This window comes from Homalodisca vitripennis, chromosome 4 (assembly GCF_021130785.1).
Source record: "Homalodisca vitripennis isolate AUS2020 chromosome 4, UT_GWSS_2.1, whole genome shotgun sequence".
Taxonomy (NCBI): domain Eukaryota; kingdom Metazoa; phylum Arthropoda; class Insecta; order Hemiptera; family Cicadellidae; genus Homalodisca; species Homalodisca vitripennis.
In genome coordinates, this window is record NC_060210.1 from 201,868,334 (window position 1) to 201,881,142 (window position 12,809).

A 12,809-nucleotide genomic window follows, 5' to 3' on the forward strand; every position below is an offset into this window, starting at 1 on the left:
TATATATATATATATATATATAATAGTATATACATATAGAATATATAAAAATAATTATTGTTAATAATGTATATAGGTGGATATCCTATATAAATACCCCTTTGTAATGTAAATCAGTGAATTATTCTAATAAATAGCCCCTTGTAATGTAAAGGTAAATAGTGAATATTCTAAGTAAATAGCCCCTTGTAATGTAAATAGTGAATATTCTAAGTAAATAGCCCCTTGTAATGTAAATAGTGAATATTCTAAGTAAATAGCCCCTAGTAATGTAAATCTGCTTCGGCGAACTGTTCAAAGTATAAAGAGTAAAATGTTGAACTCGAACATTGTTGTGGTTACTTAATTTTACCTTATTGAAAAAAGTAAAGTATGAAGTGTCATTTATTTACATAAAGAATGGAACTTACGTCACCGTTATAAAAGTTGAACAAACAAAGTTAACTTTGAAATTGGTTATGAATTTAGTCATGTAAAATTAGTTAACGAATTTAGTTCTTATATATACCTGTTTGACTATATGAAATCATACATAATTTTGAGTTAATTCTAAAAAGGGCTTATTGCAAAAAAGATATGGTGACTTCAATAGTGAATTGACAACAACCAAAATTCAACACGCCATTGTACTTATTTGGCATTCTCTAGTACTGATAGTCAACTTACATTGTTAAATTTTTCAAAATTTTTCATGAGATAATACTAGGACAGTTTGCGTCACCGACTTGTAATGAAATTTTTTTACAATTTTATAGTTAATTGTTTTATATTAATTAAAAATATTAGTATGCAATGTGTAAATTTGAGGCACTGCAGCTCTTTCAGTCTGCAAACATGTTCACTGAGAAAAGAGCCAAGGGAAGGGAATTCACACTAAATCTGTTTTCCACCTGCCAGTAGACTTGAGAGAGTACAGTCAGCCAACCGTATACTGCAAAAAATGATTGTACATTTTGCGGCTCTTATCAAGTGTCAGCATGCGTGGGATGTTATTTCTCAAGGGTATCGTTGATCGCGTGTGAGAGACATTGTGCAGTCAAACTAACAATTATATTAATCACTCCGTAAACCTGTGGGCCAATAACGTCCTGGTCACTAACAGAAACATTATTTATGATTAATTACGCATCAGGTCAGTTGCATCTTTTATACTTTTTATTGAGCAGGGATATATAGTAACTAACACTGTTTCCAAACTTTCAAATTCAAAATGTTTAGGGTTTATTTTTTTACTTTAAATTGAAACACACAATAGAATTATATATAACAAACCAGTAGCATACATTACAAACAAATGTCTGTTGCGTGAATATATTTCTGACTTGATGAACATTTTACAATTATTCCAACTTTTGAGAAAGGATATAAGTATTACTAGTAAGTTAGCAATTATTTTGATAATTTCACCTGTCTCGATTGTGTTTAAAAAAATGCAAACATGCGAGGGCAACTTAACTATTTTGAAACCCATAGTTTATTTTATAAATCACAGTTTTGTTTTAGAAAAGTGTGCTCTCTAATTAATGCAGTAATGTATGTAGTTAAAAATGCCCTTGTTTGTATCTGGTAGATAGTCGTTGTTTTATCTCTATTTCATTTAAGCAAGGCTGCTTGATAATATTCATTTGTGTCTTTGCTAATGTGTTCCATTAATTTTGATAATGCTACATTCTAACAAAACTGAGTTTGAATGTTGGGTTTAGCTCCCGTTCTCATTATTTCTAAATTTCCAAAATTATTGAAAAGAATGTTCCTAAAAATCTGGTGCATCGTCTCCAGCATCGCACCATTCTAAAAAGCCATCAACATGGATTTATAAAACGCAGATTAACAGCTACGGCTTTAATCCATTGTACTTATTTTTATTTATTTTATTTTACATTTCAACGGACATCTCCATTTTTACAGTTTTGAACAATAAACAAACAATGAAAGTAAACAACCACAGTGACAAATAGAGCAATAACGATTAATAAACTATTTAAGTGTCGAAACGGATATAAACTATGAATGACAATAACGTAATTAATTATTAGTGTACCGTGATTTGAACTATGGAAAACAACGAATAATAACAGCAATAAATTAGCACGAAACAATGAGAATAAAACCATGAATAAACAAGAATAGACAAGAATTAACAAGACTCAATATATAAATAACAGCAATGAGAGACGTACAGGTAAAGTATAAGAACGAGTGTCATTGTGCAACTCCTAGGCAGATAACTCATGCAGACCGGCGATCCTCCTCTTGAGCACTGGTATACTGTCCACAAAAAAGTCAACGATGTCGGCGACGCTATTACCAGAACTCTGAAGTTGGTACATCGTATTGTTTGCTGCGTGGTTGGTGCGATGTTGCTGCATAGCGAACAGGTCTCTGGAGCGAGTGGCTGAAGGGGTCCTGATGAGGATCTGGCTCAGCATATCGGGACAGTCGATCTTGCCGTTAAGGATCTTTGACAGCAGTACAACGTCAGCGGAGAATCTGCGATCCGCAAGAGTAAGGAGTCCCAGATCACGAGACACTGGGTACTGAAACACATTATTGATAAGTTAGAAGAGTGCTTTACAGAACCAGCCTTATTCATTCATTTCAGCAAAGCTTTTGACTGTCTCAACCACAGTCACTCACTCCACAAGCTGAGGACTATGGGCATAGAGGGAACAGAACTAAACTGGTTTCAGAGCTTCTTAAGAAATAGAAAGCAGCCTGTAGAATTCCAACACCATGGAAAGGGCCCAATCAGAGCTCACAGATGTACAAAGGGAGTGCCGCAGGGATCAGTGCTGGGCCCAGTACTAGTCTTGTTGTTCACCAATGACCTGCCCGACTGGTTACAAGATACCAGCCACAGTTATGTATGCGAATGGCACAGTCCGCACACTTGCAAATAAATCAATAGACCATCTCAACAGAAACACAAATACAACGCTAAACATCACCAAACAATACTGCTACTATGGTTTAAATGAGAAACACTGTGTACAGATGAATTTTTACTGCACAACACAGAAATGTGGATCTTGCACTTCCTGGGTTGGAAGTAAAATCCTTCAGTAAACATTTTGGCATCATAGTTGACACAATCCTAAACTGGAGATCTCATGTTGACAAATTTTGCAAAAAACTATGCTCAGGCAATTATGTCCAGATTATTTAAAAATTGGTTATAAGTAACTGGAAACATTCCTGATATCAGAGAAGAATTAACCAAATGTGTTAAGGGTTTGATATTAAATGTCATTAGAACCAGCCATTACAAGAACAGGTGAAAATTTCACCTGTCACCTAGAATAGTAATATTAGTTTCAGCAGTAGAAATCCTACTTTCCAAAGGCCAAGAGATCTCTGTCTGAGCTTCTGCATCAATTACTGGTGTACTCTTTAGTTGTAAATCATTGCTAGCCTTTTCAGATAGCTCCGTTATATTAGTGTTACCCATATTAGACTCCACTTAACTTTCTGTACAGGGTTTTGTTTGTCCTTCCTTGCCACAGATAAGGTCTTTCTTTCACTGTACACACATTAACCTGTTACTGTTCTCTATGATAAACGTCATAATAGCTCTGTTTTGCGTGCATTCAACAGTGCCAAAATTAGGAAACTCAAAGTTTAAGTCTAGTAGTTGAGTGTTAGTCGTGTTAATAATGATACAACGTAAAGGTCTCTTTAATCTCTGTAAGGAGACTAAAGCGGCCACCTAGTGTAATAACCTGTGTGTAACTGAAATATTTCTTTATTTGAGGCGAAATGCGGGCTTCATGGCCCTTTCTTATATTTAACCTCATATAGAAGCTAGGACAAAATATTCTTATTTGTTAATGATAATAAAACTAAATATTTTACTGTAAACATTTTTAATATGAACAACAAAAAGTCCAACTTTATTAAAGAATATAACAAAATGTACAATGGTAAACATTTTATAAAAACATACACACAAAATAATAACAATGTACTCGTATTTAATGTACATTAGAAACACAATATCCTCACACCCACTACTCATGCTAGTGCAACCGCAGCGAAGAGACCTATGCCGATTCTTCCCCAACCATCCGCCCCAGATAGTGCTCCCTCACCGACGTCACGAACCGAGGACGACTCTCTAAGGATGTTATGCTACGAGGAAGGGAATTCCACAGACGACATGCCGTTACTACAAAAGACTTGTCATGTACAGCAGTTCTGTGCAACGGCATGCGGAGCAGAGACGAACCAGAGCGAGTTCTATTCACAAAACTTGGGGAGACAAATTGGAAATCGTTTAGGAAATAATTTTGAAAGCCAGAATTTAAATTTAATGGACCAGTGTTAAGGTTTTTATCGATCTAAGGTTATTCAACTTCAAAATATTTTAACTAATGCAATATAGAGTTATGTTGCTTATCTCTCCTGAGATCAAATGCATTTCTCATACAACAATTTTGGGTTTTCGGCAGTTTTTCACACAAAGCCACAGTCATGTCGTTCATCATACTGTTGTAGTAAGTAAAATAAGGCAGCATGAGTGCTTTGACCACATGTGTGGAGTGTGTTTCCATCGAATCATTGACTGGGATGATAAGTACATTAAAATCCTTTATTTGCAGGGGATCAAGAATGTTAGCAGTCTCATTAGTGCCGAAGAACTTAATTGCTTCAGACGTGCTTGGATGAAGTACGCACACGCTGTTCCTTGAATGAATAACACTATTTAGGAGTACATCAAAATAAATTTGAATTTGATCGTTCAGAAGCCATCTGTTTGATTAGAATATTGTGTGCTCCAGCATTTTTTTTCCTTGAGCTGCTTCTGTAGTTTGTATAGTTCAATTTTGAATCCTTATTTTCTCTATCGCTAGTAGCTATGGCTACCTGTATAAGGCGGTTTTGAATTTCAATATGAAAATCACCTTTTTATGCTGCTGGTTTTTGAAGGTGTGAGCCAGCATTTGCGGGTATTATTGAAATGTTTCACTACTTTTTCTTCTTAACCTGAGCTCTATTTTTTACACCAGGGCTGTTGTTCATAGCATTTGTCTGGTACATTTCACAGTTTATCTGCCATTATTTATGTATTTGTTATGGGTTTTCTCCTGGTCCGAGGCCTTTTCTTAACTTACTTATTTTTGATTTCAGTTTCTAGTTTGACTTTTCTGTTATTCAATTTATTACTAATAACAAAATTATTCAATTAAAAAAAATGAACATTTGGAGTATTTTTTCCTTTTTTAGTTCCAACATTTTTTCCAACAGAAATTTATTCTGTGATATTTTACTTTTCAAACTAAATTCCATTTCGTTAAATTTTTACACCAAACACAAATATTTACTGTTTAACTTATAATGTGCAATTACATGATAATTACATTGTTCTAGTACAGCGTTTCCCAAACGGTGGGTCGCGACCCACTAGTGGGTCGCGGGCGAATTTAAGGTGGGTCGCGGCGTGACTGTCATTCGTAAGGCCATGTCACACTGCCGTGGCGTCGCGTCAGTCCATCCATAGTATGAACGTCCGCGTACGCCGCGACGGTCTCGAATCTCTTCAAACTAACCAGACACGCATCCGCGTCCGCGGCCAACGCCACGTATTTCTAGGAGGGTGGAAGCTCAGTACACAATAAAATGTTGTTACTCACCCTTATGATTGTAGTTCACATTGCAGCTATATGTGTCCTGAGTAACTCGTAAAAAACTTTGTAGCTGAAGCACAAATAGTTTTTGAGTTTTGACGGTAATATAAAACACAGGTTTCGGAAAATCGCTGTCAAAGTTTTTTTAACACTAATATTTACATTAAAATTGTTTAAAATTTTAATTTAGCATATCTAACCAGAAGCATAACACCTTCCCTTTCCTTGTATTTTTTTGTTCTTTTTCAATTCTTAGATTGCTTCTTGCTCTTGCTCTTCTTACTTCCAGTGTTACCAATTTTGCCTTTTTCTTCGAGTATCCCACTCTCAAGATGTCAAAATTTTCAATGAGATTCCTAATGGTTTTTTCGACAACATATCTTTGTGTGCGTGCCTTTTCAACCTTGGTTTCACATCAAGAATAAGTATAGAAACAGACTGGTGGACGTTGAAAGTGATTTACGCCTCAAAATATCTAATTTTTAGTCCTGACATTGAATTACTTGTTCAGTCAAAACAATGCCAGAAGTCACACTAGTATTATAGAAAAATTATTTGTAATCTTTAATAATCAATAAACTATTTCTATGTTTTCAATACTAAGCTGTATACATATTTATTTACATTTTACTTTTTTTTCTATACACGTATATAAATATAAATCATGTGTATTTTATATTAATGTTATATATACATAATATACATATGTATATATAAAATCACGGCGGTGAGGGATGGGTCGCGAATGTTAAAAAACATTTGGAAGTGGGTCGCCAAACACAACAGGTTGGGAACCATTGTTCTAGTAGGTTGCCCACTAGTTTCACTATTTTTCAACTTGCCCAATCCCAACTTGTTCAGTTAAAATATGAAGCTAATAGTGTCATGACACAATAATTTCAGAAATACTATGGACAATATCCATTTTATATATTTATATTATTTATTTATTTTCCATAGATACAAATACATATACTCATTTATTTTCATAAAATTCAGAGGTTTGAAAGCAAGCTGAACACTTAGATGTAAAACTGATACAGATTAGGCTGTGGGACAATAGTAGTTTGGATTGTTTATATATTGTTGATTTACAGCATGATAGTCATTTATTACTGGTACAATTTGTCATACATTGTCACATTGAAAACACATCATTGTACACTTCAATGTTAAGAGCAATGCAATCCTCTGGTTCGTCCAGATCTTTAAAAGAAGTAATACATTAAATAAATAAAAAACGTAAAAAAATAATTAATTAAATACCCGTTTACAACAGAGATAAAAGAATTTATCCTACGATCAACGATAATTTTTAATTCACCATTAATCACAAAAAACTCATCGACTTCATAAATTGGGTGTTCCAAGAGGAAGAAACCAATTTCTCTTTGGAAAAATACCACATGGCAGTGATCTATTTGGCAGTGCATTCCATAATTTTGGTCCATGAGATAATGAGTGTTGAGATAATGACTAGCTAATGAATATTGTTTGGGGGTCAGATTTTTGGTTACAATATTGTTTGCGCTCTTGTGTTATATTTAATGGATGTTTTGATATGCGAAGTTGTTTGACGTAGCCATATAAAGCAACAGTCTTTGCAGCAGCAACAATATGCAACAGCCATAAAACTAAACAAGAGACTGTCATAAATATGAAGTTCTTGAAATTTTTTTACATGAATATTTGTAACCAATACCAGAAACATAACGTACTGCGTTTTGTATCAATAAAATTGTATTAATGTTTTTTTTAAATGTATTTCAATACCATAATCCAATTGAGGGTAAAAAATGCACAATATTTATATTATATTTATTTTAAGAGCTTTTTCATTGCAGGAAAATACGAGTTTGACCAGCACATTAATGTCTCTGCTGTGTGTGGTTTAACAGTCTTCACCAGGAAATAACCTCAGCAGCCAACAGCAGGTCACCTACTACTGCCTTCTAAATTCTTGAGTAAGTTGAATAAATTAATTTCTAATTCTGTTAACTTTTCATTTTTTTAGTATGTTGATAAGAATTGCTTAAGCTGTTATATTATTTCCCCCCCCCCCACCCCCCCCCCCCCCCACCCCCCCCCCCCCCCACCCCCCCCCCCCCCCACCCCCCCCCCCCCCCACCCCCCCCCCCCCCCACCCCCCCAAAAGGAGGACAAGTCTCAAACAGAACTCTTTCTTCCCGTGCGGGGTTGGCAGAATGTACTTAAAGCGGTTGTCTACTCTCGGCACACCATGTGCATATTTTGTTTTTAGGTGGTCGCCCTGGAATCATAAATTTTTATTAAGGCCTATATAATGAGTCCCAGTGCAGTTATATGTTCTCCCTAACAATTTTTGCATACAATCATACCGAATTAGGATGACTTAGACTTCCGTCCAATGACCTTGAGACTTTTCCACACCAGTATCTGCAATGTCCTTCCACTTGTATGTTCCAAGCTGATCACTCAGTGAGCAATCTGTATAGAATGTCCAAGACATTTGTGGACTCAGTATAAATGATTCAATTTAAATATATGTAAGTTTTTTCCATACTCATATGTGGACGTTCTTGGATACAGACGTGAAATAGCCTTTTAAATGGTATTTTATGACAATCAAAATTCTCTGCATTTTGCTGCTATTAAATTTTGTCCTTCTTCTTTCCTCATTGTGCTGCTACCTTACATTAGTGTATGAAACTTTATTACGTCACTTTAGTAAAATTAATGACCTTTAAGACTTGATTCTGACAGAATCGTAAATTCTTAAATTGTATGCTTAGAAAATTTAGTGGTAATTCTAAGCAATATACGGGTCAACCTCGATTTTTCTCATATTACAATATAATGTTTCCAATAGTCAATTAGAAAAGAAATGACTAGAATTTCTTGCCGGAAAGCAGTTATAGGGAGCAGCAACTCATATTACAATATAATGTTCCAATAGTAAATTAGAAAAGGAAATGACTAAATTTCTTGCTGGAAAGCATTTATAGGGAGCAGGCAACCGCGAGAATACCTATTAGTGATCAGGGGCACTGACGTGATCTGGGCTTCAAATTGGAACTACTCGAGTTAATTTTTTTTCTAAAAGAGCAAGCAGCGCGAAGCGCTGCGCAGCGGCAAGCATCGTGCGTGATCTTCGTCTATACTGAAATGATTCAGGCCAAAGGAATGACACAGATTCCTTTACCAGATTTTTAACGGAGATTTGTATTGGGCGGATTATATTGGTTTACTTTGCTTTTCCAGCATGTAATTATGTGTTTTAAAATTGTTTTACATACATTACCTACATTATATTGTAATATGTAATAACAATTTATCAGAAATTTTTAATAAAAAAAGGATCACGCACGATGCCTGCCCGCTGCGCAGCGCTTCGCGCTGCTTGCTCTTTAGAAAAAAATTAACTCGAGTAGTTCCAAATTTGAAGCCCAGATCACGTCAGTGCCCCTGATCACTAATAGGTAACTCTAAGCAATATATGACCGTCTGGCGGTTGCCCTGCTCCCTATAACTGCTTTCCCGGCAAGAAATTCTAGTCATTTCCTTTTCTAATTGACTATTGGAACATTATAATTGTAATATGAGAAAAATCGAGGTTGACCCATATATTGCTTAAAATTACCAATTTAGTAAGCCTATTATAATGTGTTTATACAGTAATAAATGATTTAAATTCAAACTGTTAACACTTACTTTCTTCATTAAATTCAATACAGTAACTTTTTTAGAATTATTGCAATTAAAAAAAAAAAAATCTCTGTTCCAACCACACTTGAACTGGTGCAAGAGTTTGACTTCACTATTTTCAACTAAATTCGGGAATTTAAGAATTGCAGTTTGATGAGTTTAATTATGTTAGCAGACAGCAAACTTTTTCAATATAAAATCATAAATAAACTTCTAAACAACAAAACACACACAATAATTTTTTTTTAAATAACAAACGCACGATCATTTTGATGTTTATAATAGCTAGCTTACCTCTAACTTTTCCTTGAGGTGTAGTCATTATATGTCAAGTGATTAACTGCTCAGGATGTATTTCCTTTGGGATTGTCACTGCAAATCTGTAAAAGAGCACAATTTAAAACAAGTTATTATTTTTCAGGAGAAAAATTCTATCTTTTGATTTTGTCCAAATTTATTTGTCTATGGATTTCAACAGACAGTACCTACTTTGTCTCACTTTATCATGACCTAGTCATGTGTATTATTAAAGCACTGCAGAAGCAGAACTCTAGACCTTGCAATAGGAAAGATAAAAATGGAATCTGAGGTTACTTAAACCGTATTATAAATATAGCAGCTGGCCTCAACAATTTCTATCCAATTGGGGAAGTAATCCTTAACTTACCTAGCACCTATACCTCATCATTGATGGTAAAATCCCTACTGTTTACGATCATTCAAAGATTGTTTTTCATTAGGTTGCTTTTAATGTTATAGCTCTTAAAACATGTTTCCTGGAGACAAAAAAATTGTTGGTCTTTCCATGAAAATTTATAGATTTAGTGTGGTAATAATTTGGGGCCACGATGAAATCAGGCCTACAAAAAAATCAGCTGAAGCTATTGGTGTTTACAATATACTGGAGATGTCTGGAGCAATACAGTTTCTTATATTAACTACGTCACATAGCATTGGGAGAAGGGTTGATTTAATACAAAATTGAGTTAACCTCCATTTCACTTTGCATTCAGTGCAGCTTCTGGTACAAACTGACTCGTGGTATCTGGAGTGAACATCTGTCTGAAGAGAAGCCATAAAAAGTCCAAAGACGTTGAAAATTAACTCTGCCACTCTAACACTTAGCCTAAAAATGCTGTGCTTTGGATCATGTCCAAAACATCATAATCCACTTCAAATGTGCACCTGAGACGATGGTACTTTGGTATTATCATTAGAAGGCTTTTGGAACTTTTTGAAACTTTTGGAAGAGTTTTTCTCACCCCGGAGAGTAAAAAAAAACTACATGATTAGAAAGAATAGACTTTACTTGACACTATGGAAATTATGTCCATTGTGATGATCGGTACTTGTTTCTACCTCCCAAAAGGAAACATTATTTCTTTACTTTGATTAAATTTGATACTTTGGTATTATATGGAAGCCACACCGCCCCTATCTACTATTTGTTATTAGGTTATATAAGTAGATAATTATGTATGAATATAAATATAAAATGTTAACAAGCGCTCATGTAATCTGATCTTGAATTTAATCCTGGATGATCTGTCTCTGTTAGATAAAATAAATTGTTTCGTTGAATTATAGAGGCTACAAGGTATATCAGGTTCACAAATTTTATCCTGCCTTGGGTCAAATAGATTATAAGGAGTCATATACTGTAAATTTACTCTTTCCAACATTTTTTTTCCGCGCTATTATTGGTGTAAAAGGTTGTAAAGAAAGAATGCATATTTGAATAGCCTAGCATATTAGTTTGTCATTGCATATTCTAAATTGTACAGGTCTACACACCATAACAAAAGAAAATCCCTTTGTCGTTCAGGCATGAAAATTAATCTGAATCAAATATAAACCGAATTAGCAGAAATAGAGGATGTGCCGGGTGGAACTACATCATTACTGCACCCATAATTCTACTTTTTTGAAATAATTACCATTTTTTTGTCGTGTCAAGGGGATGGCCCGCAAGGAGTCAGAAGAAAATCTTAAATGAGAGCATTGGTCTAGTAGTACATCAAATTAAAGGCCTTTATTGGTAAAGTACAATGCTGCAAATCTGACCTCAAAGGGTTCACTCTTTAAAAAATTACACTGGTTTAAAGTTTGAAACATTTACAATGTAGGTCATGGTCTAGATGGTTTAATATTCTTGTCTTGGCTCAAGTTGTGGACGTTAAACTTAGTACATGTAATGCAATAGTAAACGTAGACGTAATGATGTACCAAGTTTTATTGCTTTACCTGTAATCGTTCAGGAATTATCAAGCCCTTGCACGACTTTTTTATACCCTATATATATCAAAATCAAAAAAATAAAGCTATATAATTTTGAAGTAAACATAAAAATATATATTTCTGACTGTATATGTTGTACATTTATTATTTGACATGTGAAAAAATATATTTTACGTCAAAGTATCCATATTGTCCAGAAGTCTTGTTATATGTGCCAGTAGGCTTTTGTGTGGGTAGTGTTTATTGCCAGAAGCCTCTAATTAGAAGAGGGGGTTGCAGTGTATATGTAACATTTATGTATATATATATATATATATATATATATATATATATATATATATATATATATAATATATATATATGTATATATATTATATAAATTATTAAATTAGAACATTTATGTGTAGATTTCGTTTTTGAGGTTACTGGTGCTTTTTATCATTAAAAAAATGATTAGTTTGAATTTTATCATTATAACAATTTATCGAACAACAAATTCTCTTGTTAATTATTTTCTAAGCCTTTTTGATGAGCTACTTGGTTATATATAAATCAAAAATATTCTAATGTGAAATTGATCATATGAGTGATTTTAATATCAATATAAAATAATGATGTCGAGGTAGATTCTTTTTCTTAATTTACTGCGCTCCCATAACATGTATTGTTTAAATCTAGAAAACACACAAGGGGTGAGGCATACCTTGATAGTAGACTTACTAATGTAATAAAGTAACTAAGTATTAAATGGTATACAAAAAATTAAAAAACCTTGCTAGTCTTAAAGAGTTTGAGGTGTAAGAAACTAATCTGTGAAATTTACTTTGCTCATAAAACCTTTTCAAATAACACCCACAGGACTTGATTCTGGAAATTGTTACTTCAACCCCACCCACACTTACACCTCAGCTACCCAAGAGTGAGAGATGTTATTGAGTTCATAATTGAAAAGCTTTAATTTATTCAAGCAAAGTTTTCCATAATAGTCATTTCAAACTGATATATACATTTTTGGAACTTACAAACAACCCCCAACACTACAGCCGATTTTGCTCAACAAACTTAACAAAAACTTACAAATCATTAAAATTTGGTAATGATATGTTTAAAATTACAAACTCTACTTTAGAAAGAATATGTCTTTTGTAATCAAGTTAACAATCTGCAGTTACCTGATTTAAAAATATATCTATTATTAGTATTTGGATTATTTTTCCTCTGTAAATTCAAGGAGATGAAAAAACTGTATGTTACTGAATATCA